General features: G+C 42.0%; 1 long non-coding RNA gene across 1 annotated transcript; it reads right to left on the minus strand.

The window, feature by feature from the left end:
* Nucleotides 1-11,301: 11,301 nt before the first annotated feature.
* LOC125548720 lies at nt 11,302-12,740 on the minus strand. The gene is made up of 2 exons (XR_007301150.1): nt 11,950-12,740; nt 11,302-11,819 (listed from the first exon to the last, which is right to left on the minus strand). It is a non-coding gene; the product is annotated as an uncharacterized LOC125548720 (long non-coding RNA).
* Nucleotides 12,741-13,621: the final 881 nt, after the last annotated feature.

Genomic DNA, 13,621 nt, shown 5'->3' on the forward strand with positions numbered 1-13,621 from the left:
CTCTCTCCGTGGGTCCTTGAGTTGCGTACAATTTCTGGATCCGGACAAAAGCAAAAAAAATATGATATGCAATGATGATCTAATGTATAACATTCCAAATTGAAAATTTGGGATGTTACAAACCTACCCCCCTTAAGATGAATCTCGCCCTCGAGATTCGGGTTGGCTAGAAAATAGGTGAGGATGGTCCTTCAGCAGATCTTCCTCTCGCTCACAGGTGGCTTCATCCTCGGTGTGGTGGCTCCACTGAACTCTGCAAAACTTGATAACCTTGCTACGGGTGACTCGGCTGGCATACTCAAGAATCTTGACTGGTTTCTCCTCATAGGTCAACTCACTATTCAACTGAATCGCTTCCAGCGACACTGTATCTCTCAGCGGTATATCCTCCATCTCTGCGTGGCACTTCTTCAATTGGGAAACGTGGAACACGTCGTGAACTCTCGACAATCCCCTAGGTAATTCCAATTTATAAGCAACTTCTCCCATGCGTTCCAAAACTCTGTATGGTCCCACAAAACGTGGCGCTAACTTTCCACTACTAGAAATCCCCATATTTCCGACGGTGAAATCTAATAGCCGACGGGCCGTCGGTTATTACAGTAATAGCCTACGGTAATTTCAATGGCCGACGTTTATTGTAAACTCACACATATTTCTGCCAATAGCCGACGGTATACTAGATTGCCCGACGGTGAAAATCCAACTCTCGAGTATCCAATTTAATGCCCGACGGTTCATTGTAATGTGTCACGGGTTTTTTCTAGCCCCACGCGGATTACATGTAATGCCCGACGGTGAAATTTAATAGCCGATGGCGAAAACAAAACTGTCGCCTATGACTGGAAATGGACGACGGTACATATGTGACTCTCGGTTATTTGAGAAATTTACCCGACGGGGATAGCAATAACCAACGGTTAACTTTCACTCTCGGTGATTTGTTTGTATGTACGACGCTGATAAACATGTGGAATGACCGATGTTAAATTCCGGATAATTGTTGTATAAGAAAAATTCCAAGAATTAGGATCTAGCATTAGATACGTGCATTTTATTTCTTTCCATAATACGATGCTTAAAAAATGTGTACTAAATAAAACAAATAGGATGGTCAAAAAAATGTGCACTTAGAATGTATCATAATGAGAGAGCCCTTGAGAGTCTAGAAGAAGTCGTTGTCCCCACCACGATCTATCTTCTCCTACGGCGTCATCACTGTGAGTTGTTCTCAAGACGACAAGAGAAGACAAACTTATACGACGTACATCGACCAAGCTAGCCCAAATCTTGATCGAGTTGATGATGGAAGAAAATCTTTACCATTATAAATATGGAGAGGATGAAAGTCTAAATTGAATTTTTCTTAATTCATTTATGGAATATGAAAAGGGGAAATTTATTTGGTTAAGTCCACTAATGTTTTGGCGTTATATATAGTATGCGACATTAAAAACCTCAAAAAAATTTGGGTGCGTCATTATCCATATTGATGAAGGTGGACTCAACCAATGTGAAGGTGGGGATGTTCGTTTATGATGATAGAAGTAGCTCAAAAATGACTAGGTGACAAGACGAGATATTGCCCAGTTGATGATGGAAGGTAGGCAACTTTGATTGAGACTAATGGGGGTATTACACCAACTACAAAATATACTCGGGAAGTGAAAGTTCTCAAGAGAGAAAGCGGCTAGGTTTTCTCTCTTATGCGACGATGTCTCCGGTTCCCCTCGCCTCCGGGTGCCTACGAATGATGGGGAGGTGTGTGTGCATGGGGTGGGGAGCCCTGGTTTGGGGTTGTTCGTGTTGTTTAGGTTTACCCTAGCTTCAATTAGGGTTTAGCCTAGGTGTCTGACAGACGGTGGAAAGGCCATGACACCATTAGTAGTGTGAAATAAGGTCACCTGTCCTGTCCTCGTTCCAACAATACATATTGCTGGCGGCTGGGGTGTATGGAGCTTCAGCCTGGCCACATCTAGAGTCCCAATTTTGTCTTCATTTGTGTAGGTGGTCTTCCACGACGTCGTTTGTGGTTGAACGATGGCAGTTCATGTTTTGGTTTGTTGGCTTATTCTCTGTGCGGCGAAGCATGACCAACTTTGGCTTCACTGAGAAGCTAGTGCAAGTCCTCGCCAGCTCTTTCTGGCCATATCTTGGTTGTCGAGCTTTCTTCATCGCCTTGTTCTCTGGGACAATGATCCTATTCTTAGCTTGTTATGCTCCTACCAACGAATTCTCGGCTGCTATGTCAATATTACCCTGGCTCCGAGGGTGGTTCAAAGATCCGTATGTGCCATCGAGTTTTGCTCATGCATGGCACCGGCAGTGCAAAAGGACGCGATATACCCAATGACCTATTTTTTCCAGTTTTGTACATACAATCTTGTAAGTGTAGGACAACGTTATATGGCCTTGGACTTCTCGCAAATGAAAAAACAAATGTAAATTTATTAGAGATTTTTTTAGGAAAAATGGTTAGAGCTATATAAAATAGATAAATAATGTATTGTTCAGATCATGAATTAGCAAGTAACGTCTAGAATTAAAACAATTATGGGTTCCAAATATTAAATTAAGAAACTGGAGTATAGTGGAAACATAAGAATAGATCTGTCAAAAAGAAAACGGGAAACAAAACTATGAAAAGAAACTTGATTTAACTTCAAAAAGAAAATAATAGAAACTAGATTTTTGTTTAGCAAAGCGCGCGAGAGGCTTAAAAATAGAAAATGCATGCGGTCCTTTAGAAAATTTTGGACTCGCGCAACGCAACCGTCCCATGCCCCTTAGAGCATCTCCAGCTGCGCCCCCAACAGGCCCCCCCAGGCCACTTTTTCGGCGCCGGCGCCGAAAAAACGGCCCAGTCGCGCCCACAGGACGCCAAAAATCGCCGGTTCGGACCTTTTTTCCGCCCGGCAGTCACAGGCCGAACCCGGCGTGCTGGGGAGCAGTTGGGGGCTCCGGCGCTTGGGAAAAGCACGCCTGGCCCACACCGACAGGGGAAAAGTCAAGGTTTTCTTCCGCCGACTCGCCTCGCACCCCCCACGCCCTCGGCCACCACTAGCTATATCCCGGCGACGGCCGCCGCCCTACTCCGCTAGATAGCCATTCCCCGCCGGAAAATAGCAGCGCTTCGCCGCGGCAGCCCCTCCGACAGCAGCTGGGCGTTTCCGGCCGCCGTTTCCGGCCGCGGCGGCGCGGTTTAGCGGCGGGTACACGCCCACCGAGCGCAAGGTGTTCGGCGTTTTGCCTGTCTCGGCGATGGACTCGGATGACGAGGAAGAGCTCGCCGCGCTGCTGAAGGAGGAAGCTGCGGCCGACGTCCAGGAAGAAGAGCATCTCATGGTGCTCGCCGCCCTCGCCCAACTGCTGGCGAGCCATGAAAAGCCGCGGCGAGGTGGCTCGGCGCCGGGGCAGTTGAAAGCAAAGAACCGGCTTCGTCTTGAAGGCTACTGCATGCTCTACTCCGACTACTTCGCCGATGCTCCACTTCACGGCGAGAAAACATTTCGGCGCCGTTATCGGATGAGCCGAAAGCTCTTCCTCAGGATTGTGAATTCCATCCGGGAGTTCGACAACTACTTCAAGTGCAAGATGGATTGCACTGGCGCTCTTGGATTCACCTGCATCCAGAAGTGCACGACAGCGATGAGGATGCTTGCATATGGAGCTCCCGGTGATCCACTCGACGACTATGGGCGCATGGCCGAGTCCACCAGCATAGAGTGTTTCTACAAGTTCTGTCGGGCAGTGGTGGCAGTGTTTGGGCCACAATACTTGAGAACACCCAATGCGGAAGACACTTCTCGGATCCTAGCCCAGAATGCAGCAAGAGGATTTGCTGGGATGCTTGGAAGCATCGACTGCATGCATTGGAAATGGAAGAATTGCGCATTTGGTTGGCAGGAGATGTACAAAGGCGCCAAAGGTGGTTGCAGTGTGGTGCTTGAGGCGATAGCCACACAGGACCTCTGGATTTGGCACTCCTTCTTTGGTATGCCAGGAACTCACAATGACATCAACGTGCTGCAGTGCTCTCCTGTTTTTGCCAAGCTCGTTGAGGGCCATTCTCCTCCGGTGAACTTCAAGATCAATGGGCACCAATACAACAAGGGGTACTACCTAGCAGATGGCATCTATCCGAGATGGTCGACATTTGTGAAGACGATCTCAAACCCTGCGGCAGGAGGCAAGAACGCCTGGTTTGCGAAAGTTCAGGAGGCTTGCAGGAAGGATGTCGAGCGGGCATTTGGTGTGCTCCAATCTCGATTCGCTGTTGTTCGGTACCCCGCTCAGACCTGGTCCAAAGATCAAATTTGGGAGATTATGACTTGCTGTGTCATCTTGCACAACATGATCATCGAGAGCGAGCAAGAAGACCCAGTGTTTGACACTGAACCATACTACTGGCAGGGTCCTCTAGTCGAAGTTGATCACCATCTACCGGTAACTTGGACTGCCTATCTCAGTATGTGTCAGGAGATCCGAGACCCACAGGTGCATCATCAACTGCAGAAAGATATGACTGAGCACCTATGGAGGCTCAAGGGGGACGCCGTGTGATGAAATACGAGTTTTTATTTGTTGAACTATATAATTTGTATTCGACTATTTGTTGTTGTACTATTTTGTTGAAGTATTTAATTTTTCTGTGATGAAATATGTGATACGAAATAATTGTGTTGATAATTGAATGCCGAGACACGGTGAAACCACGCCGAATATGGGCCTATTCTCGCCCATATGGGCCCTTTATTCGCCGAAATTGGGCTGCAAAGTGGGCCAATTTCGGCGCCTGGGGGCGACGACTGGGCGCAAAACCACCCCCAGCGCCGATTGTATCGCCGGCTCGCGCGTAGGAGGCGATTTTTATACGTCCGGCTGGAGATGCTCTTATCCCCCCCCCCCCGCCCACCTTCCAGAACCACCGCCGCTCCTGCTTTCCTCCTCTAGTCCTCCAGCCGCTCCAGAAAAACCTACTGGATCCCCTGCACCCTCTCTTCTTTTGACCGCCTACCCTGATATCAGTCTCTGGACTCGATTGCCCACCTCTGAGCGCCGCCACTCCCTCTATCCTCGACTCCTCCGACGTGCGCCTCACATTCAGCTCCAACGACGGTCTCTCCCTCACGTTCTGCTTGTACTGCCAAATATTCATTGCGCAGAGCGGGTTCTTCACCGCCAAGCTCTCAGATCGCTGGTCCAAGAAGCAGCGGGCATCGCTCTATGACTGCGACGATGTGGAGGTATACCTCGAGACTCTGTTCCTCATCTGTTGCAAGGATCTCTCCAGGAGGCTGATGAGGAAGGTCGTGGGCAAGGTTCTCTGCATCTCTGCATTTTAATGGTACGACCTTTTTTCCTTTTCTTTTGCTTTATCGGATAGACAAGTCGGCGTCGTCATCTGCTTGACACCTGGCTGGTGCGGACCTGCGTTTTTTCCGTCGCTACAGCAGAGCCGCACCAGAAGGCGGTTTCAGAATCAAAAACCCATTGTTGCGTCCTAATCTTTTTTTGGTCCACTGCAGTTTTGCAGTGTAAAGCACCACTAGATGGACTAAATTACTTTGTATTTGCAGTGCAAAGCAGCACTAGATGGACTCAATTACTTTGTATTTTGCAGCGATTGATACCACTGACGTTTGATGCAGGTAGATGTATATGAATGATAACATCTCTTGCCAATTTAGTGAACAAATCCAGCATTCTACGTACTGTCTTGAGTACTGAATCATGGGAGTTTAGTTTGAAGAATCAGCTTTGTACATGTATCTTGGTGTGAATTTCTATCAGATATAACTAGTGGGGGTACCCGCGCATTTGCGCGGCTAGATTTTCATTTATGATTGTAATATTGTAAAGTTATATGTTTATTAATCTTTAAATTCTTAATGGATCAGAGTAAAACTTCAACTCATTTGTAAGGTGTGATAAAAGATTCGTAAACTTATTTTTGTGTACCAGAAATATGAAATTCAAATATGGATCACAAAAAAAAACGAAATTCAAACATGTGATATAAGAATACTTACGTATGCATTAGAGCTACGTTAGTTTAGTATAAATATGTTGATTATAGTAATGCTGTACCACTAAGTTTTCGAAATATAATAGTAGTACCATCTTTCCATCGTTATATGAAGTTTATATTTGCTTTTAGAATTATTTCTAGTTCTAATTAAATGTAGGCTTAAGAACGAAAACAAAGCATTAATAGAGTGTGTATTCTGGCAAAAAAAATTCTATTATATATAATATAGTTGTTTCATAGTCATATCAGCGGTGACGTGGATTTGGCTTTGTATGTTCGAGGAGCATGTGATTAAATTAGGCCTATTCCCTTCCGATTAATCATTTGATATGTTTGCATTGCTCTATGTTTGATCTCCTGCATATTCGCTTGTAAATTTTATTTAAACTACTCATTTGTAGGAAATTGATATTTGTTATTATAACATAAATGAAATTATCAATGGATTATTATTTCATGATTATACCAGACTTGATTGATCTATATGATATATGAAATTTAAATCACCTACACCCTCCGTAACAAAATATAAGTATATCTATTTGTTATTTTATTGGTGCAGCCTTGTGTTACTAATAATAACCTCATATAAATATGTGAATCCTATTTCTTTAGCATCATATATAGTTGACGACTTGCAGGGCTCCACCATACAGAATTTTATGTAGTGGGCTTCTCTTGTCCAAGAAGAGGCGGTGGTTTTTGAGGGGTGTGCATCGATTCTATCTAGGCTCCCACGGTTGAAGCGCTGCCTATATAAGGCTCCTAATTTGCATAAAATTTCTGCATTATTTCATTGACTTCTTTAACACCAAGAATTCAGCCTTCACCTTCAGGCCTATGCATTTGCAAAGTTGCTCATCTACAACACTCGCTCCAGTGCTTGTAGTCGTCGCTAGATGGTCTATAAACATGGATGTAATTTTTTACTTATAGTGTTCTTTGTACTGCTTTGAAAGATGATAAACAGATTGTAAGTTTATCCCCCCAAAAAAAGAGAGTCTATATTCGACTTCCTTTTAACAAAAATCAGGTTACGTTACCCACGAAACTGAAATACATAAGCCAGAAACATCATCTAACATATGCTCATGCAAGGGTAACTTATTTCTTGTTGAACTACTCGATGTATATATTTAGATATGTACATGTGAATATGAAAATATATACCTTAAAATGTATGCCTCTAACATTCTCCGCATTTGACGAAAAGAATGATACACAACTAATTATATTTAACCTGCCATCACAAATAGTATATTTTATTCCATGTTTTAGAAAATGGAATATATATATATATATATATGTATGTATATATATACATATACATAAACACTATTCTGATCACAGGATCAGAATAATATTCTGATCACAACCTGACCTGCCCTGCTGGTAGTACGTTGAACTTCCCCCTGTACTAGGTTGAATTTCCGCTAACATTGCCCAAATGGGCTTGCGTTATACCGTTGGGAAGCTATGAACACCAATATCATGACCCAACTTAATTTTTTGATAAAATATAAACGGTTTAAGAGCAGTTTTGAAAACCGTTTTTCTTCACACAAAAAACGTGAATCGTATTTTTGATCGAATTTCTAAACCGTTTATCGGAATGAGGCATATAATATGGCGTTGGAAAGCTGCTGCAAAATCGCTCCTTCCACATGTTGAAAGTTTTCTCTAATTCGCAATGGTTAAAGAGTAATTTGAAAAAGCGTAAAATTTCGTAAACCGAACAGCTGAGCTCGTATTTTCGATGTCATTTATAAACGGCTAATCCAATTGAGGCATATGATATGGCATTGGAAAGCTTATGAAAATGCGCTACTTTTTCATCTTGAAAGTTTTTTTCTAATTTTGAATGGTTTAAGAGTAATTTAGAAAATGGTCCAAGTCCTACGGAGTTCGTATTTTCGAGCTAATTTTTTTACCGTGCGTCCGAATGCAGCAAATGATATGGCTTTGGAAAGCTTGAGCAAATGCAAAACTTTTTGGTATATATTGTTTCTCCCAATTCTTTACAGTTTTAAGTAAGTTTTGAGAATAGCTAAAAACATTTTTTCGTCGTATTTTCTACAAACTTTATCGGAATGGGGCAAATAATACATCGTTGAAAAGCTACGAAAAATGCGAAACTTTTTCATGTTGATGGTTTTCTCCGATTCCCAGTCCTTTTCAAGTAATTGCGAAAATGGCAAGATCATTCGTTCTGCCTTTATCGCGAAACAGATTCTTCGAAAATGCATCGCGTGAAGAACCTGAACTTCTCGGCACGTGTACCTGAACTTCACTCTGTTTTTTCACGTGCTTTTCTTCCTCATCGCTCTCCATCCACTCACTGGAATTGAGCAAGTGATATACCGATGAAAAGCTATTGTAAACACGCAACTTTCCCGTGTTGATCATTTTTTCATACTCGCGACGATTTTAAAAAAAATTCATCTCAAATTCATTTACTATAGTAGTTGAACTTCGTTCTGTTTTCATGTTGAACTTCTATGACGTATTTTCCTTTGTAATTTTCTCATCCATTTCGTCGGTGTTACACAAATGATACTCTTTTTGTACAAACCTCTCTCACAATTTTTTTAATTTTCTTCGATCGAGGACTTGAACTTACACAGATGATATTTCTGTCGTTTTGAAGTAAATTAGAGAAATGACGAGATCATGATTTCTGCTTTCATTGCGAATGGAAACGCACTGCATGAAGTAGTTGAACTTCTCGGGCATGTCTGTTTGAACCCCACTTTGTTTTTGACGTGTTGTTTTTTTGCACTGTGTGAAGTAGTTAAACTTCTGGGGTATGTCTGTTTGAACTTCACTCTGTTTTACTTTATTGTTTTTTTTCTTATCTGAAATACACACCATGTAGTACGTGAACTTCTGGTTATTATCACTTTGAACTTCTCTCTGGTTTGAAAATTTTATTTTAAAACACCAAAAACAACATATTTTTTAATGTATTTTGGACATCTAAATACACGGTGAACCTCTCTCACAAGAATTTTTTGAACTTTTCCTCGCCGAGCACTTGAACTTCTAGCAACCATTTTTTTGGTTTATGAGTTGATTTTAAAAGTGCAAAAAATGGCGTTGTGTTTTTTAATTTTTGAACAGGTAAATCCTAGGTTTTAATAAACTCCCAACGTCTCTTATTTCAATTTGAACTTCACCTTTTTATATTTTGAGTAAATAATTGTATTTGATTTTTATACGGAAAAAATCGAACATGGAAATACAAGGTGAACCTCTCTTGCAAGAATTTTTGAACTTTCCCGGAAAGAGCACTTGAACTTCTTTTCAACAAACCTTTTAAACTTCTATTTTTCTATACTTTTTATTCTCACCTGAAATGCATTCCTTGCAGTACTTGAACTTCTCGTTGTTTTCACTATGAACTTATTTAAACAGGTAAGAATTTTTTGAATACATCAAATGTTTTAAATGGTATACATGAAAATTTTAAACCGTCCATCAAAATGTGGCACATAATATACCCGGTGGAAAGCTTATGAATAGCAGCAAGTTTTTCATGTAGACAGGTGTTACAAATTCGTTGTCGTTTGAGAGCAGTTTTTAAAATTGCAAAACAACGTTGTTTTGCCTTTTTTTCAACATGTAAATGAATGAAATACGTCTCACACATTAATTTTGAACTATGCTAGGAGGAGCACATGAACTTCTTGCAACAAACCTTTTAAGACTTTTGTTTTCTATTCTTATATTCTTTTTTGAAATGTATTCCATGTAGTAGTTGGACTTCCCGCTGTTTTCACCTTGAACTTCTGTCACAGATTTTTTGTTCAACCTCTCTCACAAGAATTTTTGAACTTTCCCGGGCCGAACACTTGAACTTCTAGCAACAAAACTTTTAGCCTTTGCCTTTTTATTCTTTTTTTCATACAAAATGCACACCGTGTAGTACGTGAACTTCTGGCAGTTATCAATCTGAACTTCTCTCGGTTACGTGAAAATATCTGAGATTTTTATAGTTTGAACCGCTCTACCAATTTTATTTGAATTTCATTGTGTTTTTTTAGAAATGTGAAAATTGAAGTTTTTTTGGAACATCGAACTTCTTCATTATTTCGAATTGAACTGATTGGTTTAATTCTTTAGTAACTGGAAATTTTTGATTTTTCTCAAATAAATATCAAACTGCTCCATTTCTTCCAATTGAACTTCTTGGTTTTATTTTCTAGTTACGAGAAAACTTGAGTTTTTTATATACATTGAGCTACTTTGATTTTTAAATTAAACTTCTTGGTTTTAATCTTTAGTATTTGGGAAAACATGAGTTTTTTTACAAACATTAAACAGCTTCATTTTTGGCACGTCAACATCACGTGCACACCACCAAAAGTCCAATTTGTTATAGATTCATAATCTTGGTATATTATACTTGAGAAAGAACATCGAGGGTTTTGTCCTATTTTTTGTGGACGAGTATAACTTGAACTAAATCGCTTGAAAAAAATTAAACTAGACAAGAGTAGATGCAACTCTCTGCCTGCATTTATTCAATTTTTGAATTTTCTTACTGATGTGATGTTCACGGTGATCCTAACAAAAAGTTTATCATACTTTTATTCTAATTTACTATATCATGTATTTGATTTTGAAATTGTTGATAATTTCCTAAGAGAGTGTACTTGAATTTCTGAGCTAAATTATTTAATTGAACTTCAAAGGAAAAAATTATTTTAATTCATGCTATAATGTATTCTTTAAATATTGGTGTTTTCCTGAGACAGTGTATTTAAACTTCCTCAACAAAATTCCTTTGACTTCAACATGCGATCGAATAGAACCATATGAACGAGAACCTCTGACTTAGTCAGCAAACTTTTTCTTTTCTTTTGCATGCCCTCAAAATTATAGGATGTTTTTTATGTTTATCTTTTAATCAATTTTTTCATGTACTAGCATTCAGAAATCTACCAATTAATTTTTTGAGTGATATAAAGGCCAAATAGTAAAAACGGTATTACACGAGTAAGAAAACCCCCTGAAAAAACACATATTTTTGTACTGCTGCACAATGGACATTCTTTTCTCTGCCCGCTACCTCAGAGAGCAGTGCATGCTGCATCTACACAAAAAATGGAGTATGGCCAAAGAATTAGGGAGAAAATCATGCATGTGCTTTGCCTGTAGAAGTCCGAGGCTAGTGGAGAGAAAAAACGCATGAGCACATACTGTTTGTTGGTATTGCATATAATTGTGTTTTTTTGTAGAGTGGACACTTATAAGACGTGGAGCATCTGGAAAAAATGCCAATGGTTAGTGGCGGCTTGAAATACAACAAGAAACATACAGGGGGATGAATATACACGAGATGCCTTTTAATATGTTCAGTACATGGAGGTTCCAGTATACATAAATCTTTTTCACGCAAATAGCAACTGGCGACATGTGGAAACCAAAACAAAGTCGCAGCTGAATGCATGCCACCTTGGTAGCCACATATACACAGGCTAGCTGAACGTGAAGTAGCTAACAAATTAGAACTTCGAAATGAATTATCAAATCATTGTTGCTGCTTTTTTTGTGCACTGAACCTAGTTCTCCTGGAGCACATGACGGAGGAGAGGCGGGACTGGTGCAGGCTGCCTCGCCCAAACTTGTTGAACTTCCAAACATTTTTGTATTGTGTCCATGGGGAAGGTCGATAAGAGGTACCGGGAAGGTCGATGAGAGGCGGCGAGGAAGGTCAGTGAGATAAACCACCAAGTAATGCTCCAGGGATCGCACTCTGATCTTCAGTCTCTACCCATCGTCACAGCTGGGGAGAAGAATGCATCAGCTCCACCGAGAGCAAAATGGATAGGTGAGAACTCATATTTATGCACATACAGGAAGAGCATCAAGTCCCATATACAGTTAACCATTTTCTCTATATTTCTTTGATGTACCTGAACCTTTGCAACAGATTTTTCGTGAACTTCTTGTGTTACGGGAGAGAGAACGCTTAGCAGGAGAGGGTGTCTTCGTGCTCGTCAGCGTTTCTGGTGCCGCAAGAGGTCGTAGGACGGGAGGCCGAGTAGAAAAAAAAATCTTTGAGGTCGTTGTTGGACGGTGCATGGGCCGCATCGGCGCACTGGCCGCCTCGACGCCTCGACGCTCAAACCTGCACTACACAAAGCCCAGGAGGACGGGCGTCGTGCAGGACTGGTGCACCAACATGGATTGGGTCCGGCATGACGCCAGTGGCTGGCGGTGGAGAACAGGAGGCCGGGCAAGATGGTGTTGAGCCACTGGCGGTGTTAGCGCGGAGAAGGCGCACTGCTGGGAAGCAGAGCCCACCGTCCGCATGCATGGACGACCGTGGTTTCCGGATCCACACCGGCGGCGCGCGGAGGCAGCAATGGTTACCAGATCCTATGTGGGGGCTTGCATGGTAGGTGATGGCGGCCGGATCTGAGGTGGTGGCGACAGTGGTTGGGGGCGGGGCGAGGGCGGCAGCTTCAGTTGTGGGCGCGGCGGCGGCGGCGGTGCCGACGGGGCCGAGCGGCCGGCGGCGGGAGGCGCGTTGTGGTAGGAGGGCAGCGACGGGGCCGAGCGGCTCGCGGCGGGAGGCACATCGCGTTTTGGGGGGTGGGGCGACGATGGGGCCGGGGTGGGCGGCAGCGGGAGGTGCGCCGCCGGCGGTTGTGGAGGGTGGCGGGGAAGGTGGGGATCAGGGATCGTGGGGGATCGAAGTGGGATCTTGGGGGAGCGGTCAGGGGGTGGGGTGGGTGGAGATCGTTTTTTTCATGCACTGTACCGATTCGGGAGTTCGGGAGGGAGCAGTCGGGCCGGCTGGCTGTGATCTAAATAGTTATTTTAATCTTAGGATTAGAATAGTGCCATTATATATATATATATATATATATTGAAATGTTAATTTATAATTGTAAAATTTATTATTGACATATATATATATATTAAAATGTTAATTTATAATTGTAAAGAAAATTATAGACATATGAACATCAATTTGTAAGCTTGTTAATTAATAGACAAAGGCAATGATGTCATCACATGCAACACACTCATGCATAAATCAAAAAAATTAGAATTTGTTGCATATAAAATATATTTGAGATTTAGCTATTTTCGGAGGCATATGAAATTTCTGTGTTAATTAATCGATGGGATAAGCAATTATATCATAACATGAAACACGGACAACATTGCCGAGCAAGCTCGCTTCCGATTCAAACACAAATGTGTTAGCTAGCTAGCTTTTTTTTTCTCTTGACGTGGCTAGCTGGCTTTTGGGTCCGACCTAAATTTCCAAACAGCCATGCGTTGATAGCTTTGCATCCGGAATAAAACTTGATTCAAACACAGATGTGTTGGCTAGCTAGCTTTTTTTCTCTTGACGTGGCTAGCTGTCTTTTGGGTCCGATCTAAATTTCCAAACAGACATGCGTTAATAGCTTTGCATCCGGAATAAAACTTGTGTACAAATACGTACGTTCACTACACCTAGTTTTTAATAGTCACCAATAGAACTACGGCCGCTTGCGATGGAAATCAACGTGTCCATGTCGTACTCTCCTTTCCTCTTTACTTTACTCACACGCGTGCTATTATTCTACG

This window comes from Triticum urartu, chromosome 3 (assembly GCF_003073215.2).
Source record: "Triticum urartu cultivar G1812 chromosome 3, Tu2.1, whole genome shotgun sequence".
Classification (NCBI taxonomy): domain Eukaryota; kingdom Viridiplantae; phylum Streptophyta; class Magnoliopsida; order Poales; family Poaceae; genus Triticum; species Triticum urartu.